General features: G+C 42.0%; 1 protein-coding gene across 10 annotated transcripts in view; it reads left to right on the forward strand.

Moving 5' to 3' along the window:
• MYRIP (myosin VIIA and Rab interacting protein) overlaps window positions 1-15,467 on the forward strand; it is a 353,883-nt gene that overhangs the window by 143,283 nt on the left and 195,133 nt on the right. For 8 of the 10 annotated variants that reach the window (XM_074539995.1, XM_074539962.1, XM_074539987.1 and 5 more), the window contains exon 1: window positions 3,509-3,649. The exons of 1 other annotated variant lie outside the window; for it this stretch is intronic. The gene's annotated coding sequence lies outside the window, so the exon portion shown is untranslated. Of the gene's footprint in view, window positions 1-1,600; window positions 1,620-3,508; window positions 3,650-15,467 lie in introns of those variants that run through there. One more of the 10 variants, XM_074539965.1, reaches the window with a different exon arrangement.

Below are 15,467 nucleotides of genomic sequence, written 5' to 3' on the forward strand. Positions count from 1 at the left end.
TGTGCAAATACTCTGATGTCTTAAGAGATCAGCTGAAATTAAGAGAAACTTAATTATTTATTACTGTCTTCATTTGCTGCCCTGAGATACCAGTAGGCTGGAATAAATTCATAATTGGTCCTTGTGGCTAACATAGCAGCTGGTAGCAAATCAGCAGGTACTGTCCATATTTGCATCCCCAATTTCTCTATTAAACTCCCTATTTTTATTGAGGAAGTTGGGACACACAGAAAGCAAACTTCAAAAAGTCCTCCTGAAGTGACCTGTGATTGTCACTGAATAATCCAGCATGACTGCATTGGCTAACATCATATTTCTGCACCGCCCTGGGTATCCTCTGAGGGAATACCAAACCAGCAAAAATCTTATTTTCCCAAAAAACTATTTATTTGAAGGTTTTGCAACAATCACATGCTGTACAAAAGATGGCCAAATCTCCTGATCATATGAACTGTGCTCCAAAAACCTTCCTATGACTAGCAGCCCCATTCCATGGATGCGGAGGGCAGAGAATTCTTTGTAGAGTGGGGCCTCCTACCCAGAACTACTGCTGTCCGGCTAAGGCAGGGTCCCACAGGCTGCCCTGACCTCCTTACACCAGTGCAGCCAGCTGGTTACACAGCACAGCTTGGGGACAGCCTGAGGAGTCACCTCTCGGCCACTGCAGCCTTGTAGCCACTGTTATGGCATCACTGGATTTAGTGCTGAGCATTACAAGCAATACCAGCCTTCTTATTTCAGTCTGCATTTGGATGACTTTTTTTCTTTATGGAAAAAGGCTGTATTGTGACAAGAGAAACTTACCACCAAGAAAACACATTATTTTCTTGTCCTGCACCCCATTATTACTGGATCTACCTCCCATTTTTGCAAGACTTTTCTCATGCTGCTGCCTAAACAGCACCATGGTTGCTGTTACTACACATGTGTTCCCTGGGCCCGACTTCTTTTTTGCTTGTCTCCACACTGAGGTTATTATCACTGAAACATTGCATGGTCTGTAGTTTATCTTAACTGTTGTCAAAATATGGAGAATGGGGAATTTCAGAGCTATAGGATGTGAAATAAGTGTGCAGGGCAGTCTTCTTTTTCTGATGACCACTCACTCTTGCCTGTATCCTTTGCACCTCTCAGTGCTCTGCTCCCCTCTGTAACTGCCAGGCACTGGGTGGGAAGGTGCTTGGGCATGTGCTGCTCATGGGGTAAAAATTGCCATGCCACCACTAGGGACTTGCCTCTGGATAGTTTCTCATCCTTTGACTTCTGTTTCTTCTGCAGGCTTATTTAGATACTTATTTTTATTGGTCAATGGCTGTATCTCATGTGATTTCAGGGAAAGCCTGGCATATCTCAGTTTACCCATCCATCCCTTATAATTTGGCTTGTAGGGGTGAAAAAAGAGATTTTATGCAAGTTTGGGGGTTTTGTTTTGTGGGTTTTTTTTGTTTGTTTTTTTTTTTTTCCTGTGGAACACCTGCCACCTGCTACAGATGTAAAGAGAAGCTGTTTTCTCTCCAAGTGAGACACCAAAACCTGTAGATGAGGACAAAGAGAGCATCTAACAAGTATGGTGGGGAGACATACAGTCAAATTGAGAATTCCAGCACAGTAGCCACAAGGTAATTACAGTATTTCTTCAGTTTTGCATGGTTCCCTTTCCCCTCTTTCAGCGGCACTCTGTCAGTTGTTAGCGGCTGGCTTATCTGTGTCACTGATTAATGCCTTCCCTGTGGAGTACTGTTGCAGTAAAAACATGTAAATGTAAAGATGTAAAAATATACTGATTTACATGTAAACATGTAAAAATGTATTGGTTACTGTACTGGTGTGGAATGAAGGGTCTCAAGTCCAATGCTTTATCTCCAGTGGTGAAAATGTGAAATATTACCTTGAAAGGAAAATACACTCTATGTACCTAACTGCAGAATGTTGAGGCATGGGCGAGACATTACTCTTGAACTCAGTATTAGCTTAGTAGCTTGAGTGTGAGGAGCAGGATCTCAGACAGTTTTATCTGTTTAACTTCATGGTGGTATAATCATAAGCATTCTAGAATTACTGGTATTGGTGGCTGACTTTAAAACATTATTCTTCCAGTGTTTCAGCTAGAATATTGAAGAGGGGCTTCTATCCAGATCTTTTTCCAATTATTAAAAGTGCTCAAGTGTGTTATCGCTTACTCTTCTAACACAGGCAATGTGTGACCTATTGTTTAAGTCAATCCCTGATTTGTTGCCATGTCGTGTTGCTCTTGAAAAAATGTTACTGCTGAAAATGACTGCTTCATTTTCTTGTTTTATTTAAAGAAGAAATTTCTTCTGTTTGGGAAACACTGAGACATGTATTTACCAATAGATGTGTTTGGGAAATACAAAGTGATGTCTGATGCAGAGTACTTCCTAAAGTTGTTTTTGTTTGTTTATTCTTTGCATACACATTTAAAATGAATGTGATGTCTGCCTCACGGAGTGGCACCCATTTTACTAACAGAGGCAAGTGTAGGTTAGCATAGAAGTAAACGTTTGCTAAACCAGTTAATTTGTTATACCGTGAAATTCATGTAAACAAAAATGCTCTCCCAGAAAATGTTTTCTTTGAACACCTGCCAAAGTTTATTGAATTCATCTGTCTTGACAGAGCACTTTGGCTGAGATCAAATAAGTCCATACCTTGCAGTGAACAGCTGCAGCTACTTTAAAATGAAGTTAAGCAAGCATGGAAAAACCAAACAACAACAAAAAAAAGGGGAACGAAAAATAATCCCAGGAGAAAAGTAATTAGCCTGATACAATAAAATCTGCAGTGATTCAGGACATAAAAAAGCGCTTCCACGTTACAGCAGTGACTCACAGATGAGCTGAGCGACTGACCAGGCCGCACCTTCCTTACGACTGCCCGGTGCGCCGCATCCATACGGATGGAATTCTCGTCCCTTCCCAACAAAACGGCCTCTCCTTTCCTTTGCTAGACACCCGCCACGGGCGGCCCGCACCCGGCAGGGCCCGGACAGGCACCGCCGGGCAGCACCTGTGCCTCTCCCGGCCAGCTGGGGCTCAGGTGGCGGCCGGGCCGCAGGTGTCCCCGCCCGGCCGGCGGGTGTGACAGTGACAGGCGGCCCCGGGGCACTCGCCGGGGCGGCGGGAGCGCGGTCCTTGCCTGTCGGGGGCGCAGCTTTGGGGATGGATGCGCACCGGGGCGCGGAGGTTCGCGCAAATCCCGCCCCTGCCGGCCGCGCCGCCTCCGCCCCTGCCCGGCCCCTTGCCGGCGATTGGCGGCAGCGGCCGGGCAGGTGCCGGTGCGCGGCGGGAGCTGCCGCCGCTGGCACCGCAGCAGCACTCGGCGCGTCCGGCGGGGCGGGGAGGGCTGAAGGCGACAGCGACAGCAGCAGCGGCGGCGGCAGAAGCAGCAGCATCAGGAGGGGAGGAGACAGCGGCTTTCGCCTTGCACCGGCCGGTGCGGAGCGGGATCGGGGCACCTGTGCCCGGCGGCTCCGCGTAGCTGGTGGCCGGGGGCCCGCGCGGGGCGGCCGCAGACCCCGCTGTGCATGAGGGACGGGGCACAGCCGCCAGCGGTGCCTCTGCCCGTGCCCCAGAGCGAGGCGCTTCCCGCCCGCCTGCCATTGCGGTGCAGCCCTCGCACTTGGCCGGGGGTGAGTACGGCCGGGGCCGGGGCTGGGCTGGGCTGGGCTGGGGGCCCCCCTGCCGCGGCAGCGCGGGGCCGGGCGCGCCGTGGGGCGGCCTGCGGCAGGGCCGAGGTGCGGGGCCGCAGCGCCCGTCGGGGCCGGCCGGGCTCGGGCCGTGAGGGGCCCCGCGCCGCTGGGGAGGGGCCGGGCAGGGCCGGGGGTCCGGGCGGGCCGGTGGCCGAGGGGCCGCCGCTCTCCGCGGCGTCCAGGGGCGAGGCGGGCCGCTCCTCCGCGGCAGCGCGGCATTAGGCTGTGCTTTAATTACCGGACAGATGTCTGAGCAGCTTCGTGGTGTTCTGCTGGCCGCGTGGCTCTTCGAGCGCTGTCACTGCAGTGCATCATCATCATCCTTATCATTGGAGTGTTTTACTCTGATCAACTTCCCCGGGAGCCCGGAGAGGGTTTCAGCGTGGCGCTGCCGCTGTCCCCGTTTCGTGGGAGCATCCCGCCACGCTGCGCTTGTAATTTATGCCTCAGACAGAAGCAGCGTGCGTTTTCCTAGTATCAAGGTCAGTTTATCGTAACTGCTGAGGAAAATACCATATGGCTCAGACTGACTTTTCTTAGGGAATCTAATTAAGTCGGAGCCTGTGTTGTGCTGGGATTTGTGTTATGTTTCAGGCAAGCATAACCGAATTAGATTGCAGAATGCCTTATAGCGCGTGTGTGTCGCTCCTCAAGCGTGTTTGCGGGGACATTAACTGTAACTAGCAATCTGTTTTGACAAATTATGCTTTTTTTTGCCTCATACCTACCATTTTACTATTTCCTGCGTTTCTGAAAAGGTGGGTAGCTGCCTCCCTATGGAGCCAGGAGTTTTTTATAATAGGCACAGCTAAGATTTTAGCAATAAAGGCTTTCACTCATTCCTTTTGTAAGCCTTTTCTGGAAGGCTAGAGAGAGAGAATAGAAGGATAGTTAGTCTAGTTCTCATATTTCCAGACATCTTTCTGATTTTGATGGACTCTCATCAAACTGGACAGGTGTTTATAGCTGCTTATTTATGGTGATAGCTGTTCTCCGTTAACTGCTTTGGGACCACTGACTAAGCCCCTGCTCTTAAATGTCAAACAGTAGTGTTTGCTGCTTAATTCTACCTTTAGGAAATGAACAGAGCTGTGCAAAAAGCAGAAGATGCTGTATCTCGTACGTAGCCCCTCAGGCTACTGCCATACCTGTCATTGCTCAGGTATCAGATTGTATCAGAGCATATTTACTGATGCCTTATGCCTGAGCATTTAAAAAGGTACTTGGCTCTTGTGTAGCCTTCCTGGGGAGTTTGTCAGGTGACTTAGTAGATTGCAGTTAGAAACAGGGGAGTGTGATATGTTAGTTAATTGCCAGTGGTGACAATGCACACAGGTCAATTCCACCCCGGTAGCCCTCACAGGGGTGAGATGTACTTAGAGCACTACACCCTGTGACAGGATTTGCTTCTTGGACCTGCTGCATGTTCAAATGACACAATATTGTCTTTTCAGGCAGGGTAGTGCCTTTTTGTCTTCGTCTGAACCACTGCTGTCTGGATGTAGAAAACTGAGTTAGAACTTTCATTTATTTTCCTGAGTTGGTTTCTTGCTTCCATGCTAACCTGATGAATACATCTGAGTGCACTACATAGAGTGTACCCAAGTGTATGAGCACAGTAGGAGTTCACCCTTCTCACTTCATAGTTGCAGTAAACAGAACACTTGAATGGCTTGCATTTAAGTAAAGAAAAAAAAAAAAATCCCCAAAGCATGCATGGGTGATGATGGAGCAAGGCTGTATGTACCAAGTGCACTATTGTTCATAAACAGTACATTGGTATGAAAATGCGACTCCTTTGTATTGCTGCCAGCATTAACATGCCCTATTGTTATAAGGCTGGAAACCGTGGTTTGGCAGTGTAAACCACCTTAACTTGCCCTTGGAAAGCTGGACAAGTTGAAAGAATCTAGCTGAATATAATTCAATGAAAACCACAGGGACAGCTTTTCTCATTGAGAAAACCCATTGAATTGTTTGAGCTGATTACTGCTGCCTTCCTGTGGAATGCTTTATTCACCTTCCTTTTGGATTCAGGTAGGTTATTTTTTTTTTTTTAGATAGATTCTTAGAGATAATAAAGGCTTCTGACTTACCTGTGAACCACTGACAGCCAGAGAATAAAACAGCTCCAAGTTTCTTATACTCAGAGATTTATAGCAGCTTACTTTCAGAAGAAGCTTTTAGGGCTTAAGGATGAGGCAGGTGAATGCTATATTTTGGTGTGAAGTGAAGCACACCATACTATTCCTCAATTTACCAAAGAAACTTCACCGTTATGATAAAACCAGGCAATTTTACAGAAGGGCTAAATACAGTGTAATTTGATATGATTTTAAGCAGTGGTCTAATTTTGCACATCTCTCTGTGAGATTAGTCAAAGATGCCTGTGCCTGAAATGTTGTGGATTTACAGAAACTGAAGAGGAAAACCTCCCATATATATCTGATACACCAGTAAGTTCTGCCACTCATGTGGTAGGCCAGTGATTATGATGTGCTTGCTGTTTAACTTTCAGTTAAAACATGCTTTTTTCTTTTTTTTTAACAATCTTGTAGACAAATGCCATGCTGTATTTTTTAAAACTTCATTTTCTGTGAATCAACATTATGTTTGGAATCCTGTGTCCTGAAAATAAATAAATGATGCACATGTAGTGAAAAGCAGTTTAATCATAAACGTTAGCAGCTTTATCATAGATGAAGAGGGTATAAAGACTGCAATGGCTTGATTGGTCAAAAGCTAATATCAGCATATTGCAATAATGACAGATTTTTAGATCTTATGCATACTATTCAGGGAATAGAAACACAATAAATTTCCAAGCCAATATGTATTAAATTTCAATACCACAGCAATGTATTTATGTGTATGTATAATACTTTTTAAAGTGTGTTCTACTAGTAAAACACCTCATGCAGCAATTTTTTACTGACCAAGTACCTCCTGAACTGAGTAAAAGAAACAAAATCTCTTGTTACTTTTTATCATTTTATGCTTCATTTATCTTTTGATCCATTAATGATCAGAAAAAGAAAAACTAATATTGATGTTTGGTATTCAGATTATTGGAATTATTTCTATGTACTGGTTGTTTTAAGATATAAAGCATTACCACAGGAATGAAATGAAAAGCACATTCTTCAAGGCAAAGTATACCTCCAAATAAAATATCATGCATTGGGGTGGAGCTGACTACTGTGGAGATTAGTCTTGGTGAGACACTTTGAATGGCATTGTCCCCGTTGGCTCATGGTAATCAGTTCTGGAGTTTTGCTGGCATTGAGTTTGCAGACAGGCAGCTCTATCCTGTCCTCTTGCTGAGCACCCATGCTCAAGTTCTGCTATATAGCAGTTTTAAGAAGCAAGCTCTTTCTAGACTCTTTTTTGCAGAATGGGCTGCTTATTGATGGAGAAGAATAAATGGGGCAGCTGTAGTTTCTGGATTAAGTCTGTTTAAAGGGTGCAGAGATAATTTTCTGTAGAAAACGTAGTATCTTCTTGTGGTAGCAATCTGAAGTGTAGGCTCACTCAAAGGCTGTTCAAGTTCATGGCGTTCCCACTGTCTTTAATGAGTCTTGAAGCCAGGCAATATCCTGAGGTCTTTGGGTTTTATTAATAACAAAGCAATCCCTTCCCCAGCACCCTCCACCTGTTGCCATGCAGAATAATAGGTGGTTCTGCTGTTGTAAACCAACTTTCTGCTCTTGGAGAAAGACAGTACATAATCGGTTGTTTTCCTTCTTGAAAGCAATATATGTTTATAACTGGTGGAATAAACTTTCTGTTCTGCTCTTGTGATGAATTTTATCTCTTCTGAAACGAATACAAGAGCTTATTCTTTGCTTATTAGGCATTACTTGTAGGACAGAAGATGTTTGTAATGGGGTTTTCTTCTGGCCCCTTTTGAGCTGTAGGAACAGGATTTTGTGTCCCAGGATAATAAAAAAAAAACCACTGGTTTGTGTCATCAAGATTAATTGCTACAGCGTGGATGTGCAGTGAATGATTGAAGTGCAGTTGACAGGGATGCAACTAGCACTGACCAGAAATACCTCAAATTTCAGGGATGCACCTATTTTTCTATCCATTGTTAAACTTGCAAGAAATTTATTACTTTTTTTTTCCCTTATGAGAACTGAATCCTTTTGCCTCTCAGGGATCCTCCCCAGGAGTGCTTGGTGTAGCTTTCTGAAGTTATCTCAGCGCTTGCATCTTTCTGTCATAAGTGCTTTGATATTTGTTTGACAGACCGTGACTTGGATTCAAGTTAAATCACAGTGTGTGAACTGGAGCACCATCAGGTTTCAAAAACAATTGAAGGAGCTTTGAGGAGGATTCAAAAAAGTGATGTTGTTTCTCACTATCTCAGTTGGTCTTGATCTAAAAGGACAAAAATCATCCATGTGTTGATCACTGCAAGCAGAGAAACCATGAATTGAGTCCCGAATGAGCAGAAAGCAGTTTGCCTCTAGAGGAGGACAAGCCTGATTATTCTGTCTCCCACTTCTTTTCTAATGTTTAATGATAAGGTTTCAAATTCCTGCTCCAAGGTAGTATCACAGGTCAAAACAGGCAAATCATTGGAAATACTGTGGACTTGGGTTCCACACATGATTAAGTGAGGAGCCCTAGTTAGTTCCTAAAGGTGGTGGCTTGACTTGGTTGTGCTGTTCAAATAATAAGTTCTGTGGGACTCAAAAAGGGCTGTGTGCTGGCTGGATGATTTCCTGGGCCGGTAGGAGGGTGAATTGGTTCTGTAGTTAAAACTAAAGGAGCTGTGATTCTACTCCAGTTTGGTTCCAAATATCAGTGAAGCAGCAGTCAAAACCTGACACTGAAGTTGGCCTTTGAACTCCAGAGAATAACTGACTGTGTATTCTGCTTGAATATAAACATGCTTTATTTGTATAAATTTATGATCCAGAACTTCAGGTGTGTGTTTATTGGTCTAGGCTCAGGTTATCTCCATTGTGCAGTGTCAATATAAAAAAAATCAGCTGAGCACTGGTCCAAAGCAGTGTCCTCTGGGTACAGTGTGGAGTAGGTCCCAGTGTCAACAAACGGATCCATTAACTCCCCCACCTGGCAGATTAACCCAGGTCCTTTGGTTTTCACAGGCTTTCTAAAGCTCCGGCTCTAATTCATGTCTTATGTCACTTGACAAATGGTTACCTAAACAAACCAAAGACAACCTGCTACTGAAAGCCTTTTTACAGTGCACACGGCATACGGTGTGTGTCAGCCAACTGCAGCTCGTCACAAAGTCTAAGTGAAATGGGAGATGTGACTTTATACATTTCACTTCATTGTTGTGTATCTTGTGATTCTTGCTTCTTCGAGGGTAAATCAGGGTTAGAAGCATTTTGCAAATGTCACAGTGAATGTGGAAGGCACAGTCTTAGGAATTTATTTTAGCTTTTTATTTTGTTAATTTACTTGCTAATCTGTAAAATTCAGTAATTTGCAGTGGGATTTCCTGTCAGTGGTTTGAATTAACAGTGATTTACTGTATTAAATTTGTTTTCACATCTGGCAGCACTAGAGAATACTGCCTCATTGTGGCAACTGCTGTTGGAAGCATTTTCTTACCTCTAAAAATAGAACTTTTGTCTTTCTTCTAGTCCTGCAGGAAGATTCTCTCAGTGAAAGTTTAGTTCTTGGATAAATTTTAATTATATGTACATGGGTGGTATTTCATAAGAGGGATGAGGGATATCAATTAGTGCAACAGATGTTGTAGGGAAAAATACCAGTTTTACTGTATAGGATATTTTAAGTATGCCTATGGTATGTTTGTGTATTGGTTGGATTTTATATTATGGATGTTTTAGTAGCAGTCAAGCAATGCACACTTAATTGTTTACTTTTGTAGCTTGCAAGGATTAATCACAATATGGCTTTCAAGTTATGATGAGTTTCTTAAATTATCGTAACTATTTTGCCTGTATTATTGAAATGCAGAATTAAACTCAGATGCAAAATGTGTAGTACTTCCAGAGCTGTTTGACTTTAGACAAAAACTTCACCTTTTCTCTCTTTTTTTTTTACACATTAAAGATGTTAATAACTCAGATGAGAAGCCTTATCACCACTTAACTCAATAGTGATGCTCTGGCATTGTGGAGTTGAAAAACTTATCTTAGTGGATAGATATTTTCTTGGTTAGTTTATTGCATGTTATCTCTAGTTGTTCTAACAAATAGTGACTGCTGTGGTATAGGGGAAGGCATTTAACTTTGATACACATACTTGTCATGTGCTGCTCCACAGCTTGTATGGCAGGGGACCTTCTGTATCATTCAGTTGCTTCAGGCCATACGGGAAAACAGGGTGTTGGCATCTGAAATAGGGATCTGCACAGTAATATCCAGAATGGGTCAAGTTGGAAGGGACTATCTGGTCATCTGGTCCAGCGTCCCTGCTCAAGCTGGGCCGTCCTAGAGCACATGGCACAGGATTGCATCCAGGTTGTTTTTGAGTATTCCTGGTGAGGGAGATGGCACAACCTGTCTGAGCAGCCTGTTCTAGTGTGTGATCACCTGCTTGAAGAAGCTCTTCCTCATGTTCAGGTGGAACTTCTGACCATCAGTCTCTGCCCTTTGCCTATTGTGCTGTTGTTTGGCACCACCTAGACAAGCCTGGAAACCTCCTCTTGGCATCCTCCCCCCACACCTTCAGATACTTACAGGCATTGATGAGGGCTCCTCCCACTTGTCCTCCAGAAGGAGGGAGATAAACAATTGAGCCTTCCCAGACTTAATATGGCATCTGAGCTGAGTTTTTCTGGGTGCCAGTACTAGATGGGTATTTGCATGTATTTATACTGGTAAAGTAAGTGCTCACTTCTCTGTCTGCCTCTTAGAATGAGAGAGAAACCCTGCAATTCTTTGAAGGAACCAAGAAGTATTCACTGTTTCTTTCCTCTCCCTTGAATCCATGTAGCTCATTTCAGCGCGATTGATTGTGAAATGCTGGGACTACAGGTGTCTCAGGAAAAGTTGTGGCATGTGTAATGAAGCTCAGGTGGGTGAATGCATTTTTGCAGTCCTCACTCTTGAGCTGACGCTAAGGGGAGAGGTAGGAGTACAAATGAGCTTTTTGTTTTGTATTCTCTTCATGCTGGCTCAAGCTTAGCAAGTACAGTGTGAAGCCTGATTTGCCAGGTGTGTTCTGGTTTGTGTTTTGATGCAAAGGTGGAAGAGGCATAACTCAGTTCAGTGGCTGCTGCTCTCTCTGTGCAGGGAGTCCAGGCATATAGAATTGAGCTCTGAGCCCAAATTTGCAGGGTAGGCATTCAAAGGGAAGCCCTGCAGTCTTGTGCTTACAAATGTGCAAATTTCTGATTGTGTTGGACTGTTTGGGATCAGTTGCATTCCCTAAGTGCACACGCTGGCTTTCTTGCTGGCCTGTGATGATTCACTCTGGAGTTGGTTGACAGTCCATTACAGTAATGAGCTGGATTTCATGCTTTGGATTGAAGGCACATGGAGAAGAGGCAAATCATCCAAGATACAATTGTGTGTCAGCATATTACTGCTCCAATTTTGTGTTTTTCTCCAAGCTGTCTTCTTCATTTCTGGAAGAGTGATAGTCAGTCTCACACAGTCAGAATATTGTCAGACCCATCATCTTTACGCATTCTTCCATAAGACAGTTGCTATTAAATAGAGAAAATAGAACTGAACATGATTTGCCTAAATTCACATAAACAATGGAAGAGGAGACTGAAGTAGAATGAGAATATACGCTAACTAGAAATCCACTTGCATGTGAAATATGTGAAATCAGTATATGCCAGATAAGCTATGATCTTTAGCAGCTGCAGGGATTTTTGATAAGACTTGACTCAGTTTTACCAGTGAGAAAATTATTCTGGTCCATCAATTTAGCTTTTGTATCACATTTTGAATCCCCAATGAGATTTGTACTTGTGTATTAGTTGTAGGCCTGATGCACAAGTATAAAATGGTCATTAGTTGCTATACAGATTCTCTTTTTTAATATGACTTTTTTTGAACCCTCAGAGGTAGATGACAAATTAGGTTCTACAGTGCAACCTTTAGTCTTTTCTAAATTTTTTTTTCCTATTTAAATAAAACAGGTTCTGTGTTTTAGAAACACTTTTATGTGCTGTGCTCTGCCATTAGGAGAGTGCTATCCTTATATGAGAGATGCCATTCTTTCTTGAATGGAATGTGACTTCACTAATATTTTTAATTCTGTGTCATGGTTTAACCCCACTAGCTACTAAGAAGAAAATGAGCTCTATCCCAGCTGTCACCAGGACATTCTGCTATTTCATATTCAGTACTTAAAATAACATAAAATATAGAAGCAAGAAGAAGAGTGTGAAACTCCTGTTTATTTCCTAAATAGCTTAAAATTTAAAACTATGCAGTACTAACCTTTGACCTGTAAGGTTTAAAGTTTTGCCCATTATGGTATGTTCCAGCAATATTTTAGATAAATGTACATTCAAGTATTGTAATAACTTGCATTAATAAGAAACATTTCTCCCTGAAGGAACTGAATGAACTTCATGTTTTAAAACCTGCTGCTTTACCCCTCACACTCTCCAGTGAAACAAATGTAACTTTGCCCAGGAACTTGCCAGCCATTTGTTTTGCTGCTTGCAAATCTCTCATAGAATTAGTCCAAGGCTGAAAGCAAGATAATTTTTTTTGCTTTGGTTGTAGACCAGAAAATATGTGCAGTAAAACTCAGCTAAATTCTTTGTGGGTACAAAGAATAACATTGTCTTTGATATCTTTATCTTACATCTCATTTAAAATGTGATACACCAGATAGGAGTCAATCTCATGTTGAAGTCAGGTGGGTTGTATTACATTTTTCAATAAAAGAGATGACCTTTTATTTCTGATGAGTATATTTTCCCTTTTCTTATTTTGAGACATTTTTTTATTTTGAGTGTAAAGAGAAGGATACTCAGTGTTTTTTACTCAAGCTTCTAGACATTCTTGGAGTTTAAAAAAGATTAACAAATCTGTGGCCAGAGTTAATTATGCCTCATTTTGGACTTAATGATGTGCTAGCTGTAGTAGAACTTACTTTGGACAGTGATGTTTTTAAATTGTTGGCTTGTGGCTGAAGTCTGTTTTATTCAAGTGTGTTGACGTAACTCAAAGCACTATTACCTTTTATTTTTCAAACGAAGAGTATGACATGTCACAGTTTTGTGATGTTTGCTTTTAAAATTATCATAATGGCTTCACATGATCAAAGTAGCAACTTCTTTTGGACAATTCAGTAAACAAAACTTAAAATACGAGGGTGGTGAAGGAACTCTGTTGAGGACAAAGTACTCGTCTTCTTCTCTGTCTTAGAAAGGTGACTATCTTGTATGATTTAAAAGGGGAAAATGTTCACCAGCAAGATTATACAAGGAATTTCTTATAGTACTAAAAGAATTCTGGAAAGAATGACAAGAAAGATTGAGCAGTATTATTTGGGTCCTGACAGACTGCTAAAGGAAGGCAAGATGAGCTTGTTGATGACAGAAGCAAAGATATAATTACTAGTGGGTTTCTTCTTGATCTTCTACCTGGAAATTTTCGAAGTGGTAGAGTAGCAAAACAGAGTAGAACAGTTCTGATGAAGAGTTTGGTGACTCTAAAGCTGAGACTATGGGGGGGAAAGGTGTTGTATATGAAATATTTCAATTGCAAATGACTGGGTTGAAGGAGTTTGTGGTCTTGGTTCCTCAGGTGTTACGTTTCATCAATGCATATCAACAACATTTTAGAGCAAAACTTATACTGTCTTGTGACAACCAGTAAAATCTTGATTAAATATGTGCTCAGAAATTGAAAGAATTGTAGGATATTCTTGTTTGGAGAGCTCTTTTCCAGATACCCACTGTATATACCCCCCAAGCCTTCTCTTCTCCAGGCTGAGCTGTCCTAATACTCCCAGCATCACTGCCTGTGAAAGGTGCTCCAGTCCCTTAACCATCATTGTGGTCATGAGTATCTTTCTTGTCCTGGGAAGGCCCAAACTGGACACAGGAGTCTGGATGCAGCCTCACTAGTGCTGATTGCTTTGCTACAGCACAAAACCAAGAGGTCTGTGTTGTACAATGTTCAGTGTGACCACTTGCATAATTAACTTTATGATGTAGTTCTTTGTCAAGCCAAGAATCTGTGTTAAATATTAGTTGTCACTTAGCCCAAAAAACTTATTTAAAAACTTATTACCCTCCCAGTAATGCTAATCATCTGCTGAGACTCCAAGTCTAAACAGCTTAGATGTCATATGGGTGAGTAGGAAATGCACTACTTGCCCTTGTTTCTTGTGTTGATGCCCTTGTTTGTGTTAAAACCGTGCATGGCTTGCAGTTCTTGAAAAACCTTTCATTTACTTGTTTTTCTTTTTGCTGGAGTTTGGCTTTGTTGTTAAGGTTAAACTCAAGAAAGGTTTTCAATGTGGAAGTTTTAATCAGATTTTAAAATAGACTGTAAGTAATGTGAAGATTAGAGTATTACTCAAATAGTACCCAATCGTGTCTTGTAAGCCTAGGCTTTTCTGTTACAGTGTTTTAATTTGTTGAATAAAAGTTTTCTAGGGAGTGATATTATTCCTTGTAAAGTCTGTGAGATCTTAGATTTTGTATTCAGTTTGAGATTTACCAAAGAAGTACTCATGAAGGCAATCATCTGAACAGCCTCATGTAAGTTATTTTAATTCAGGCCAGAAGTTATTTTAGGCTTAGAAGCTATTTTGTGTGTTTTAAGGTAGTTTTAAGTGTAACTTGTTACATTTTCTCTAGAGGATTTGCCATTGTGTATTTCTAAAATGCATAGTCTGGATCTACCACAGAAAGGACTTTTGAGAATTGTTCATAAATATTTATAAACTGCTGTGATACTCCCAGATCAGAGGTGATTTAGTAATGTGATGAAAAATTATTTCCTAGGAAAACACACAGCATTCCTTAGAGGTTAATGTAGTATTGGAATGCAAACTGAGAATACCATAGAGAACTAAGCCACATGAAAGTCTAAAGTTAAAGTTGCTTTTGATTTTAAAGCATATATACTTGAAATGAAGTCTTTGCAGGCCCAAAAAATTAGAGGTGATGGGGCTGCCCACTTATTCCCAAACCTAGGGGTAAACTTCCCCTTTCTAATACATGGTCATAATCAGCACTGGCAGTTTAATCAAAGGGACACTTTTCTTTACTGGTGGATCAGTTTGCATCTGTGGAAAAACATTATTGGTTTTTAAACAATTTCCAAAAGGGTTTTGATGAAGACCTGAAGGGAGAACTTATTATGAAAATGTTAATTCCAGTTGTAGACTTGATGCTTAAGATACTAGGAGATCAAAGATGAAATTCCAGTTACCTTCTTCATCTCATGTCTCAGAAGACTGTAGCCCTAGCATGCAGGTGTCTCTGCTGGCTCCAGGAATTGCTTAAAAAGGTTTTATTTCCTTTTACTGTGCATCTTATATTTTCATTTTAAGTGTATATGCATGAAAAAAGTTACTTGGAAAAGTCCTACTTACTTCCCATGGATGTGTCTCTCCTTTAGTGAAGCCTTTCCATGCTTTCAGAAAGGCAGAGATACCTTTGCACTCAATTGCTTTCTTTGGGAAGAGCTGAGCAGATATCCCTAAGCCTGAAGGGGAGGATGTGTCCCAGGACATTTCATGCTCTGTCTTTGAGCTTCAACACAATGTTACCTCAGCAAACCCTTTTCTTTTCCTTGCCAGTGCTCAGTGAGGTTTTGGTGCA

The sequence above is a fragment of the Zonotrichia albicollis genome, chromosome 1, assembly GCF_047830755.1.
Source record: "Zonotrichia albicollis isolate bZonAlb1 chromosome 1, bZonAlb1.hap1, whole genome shotgun sequence".
NCBI classification, from domain to species: Eukaryota; Metazoa; Chordata; class Aves; order Passeriformes; family Passerellidae; genus Zonotrichia; species Zonotrichia albicollis.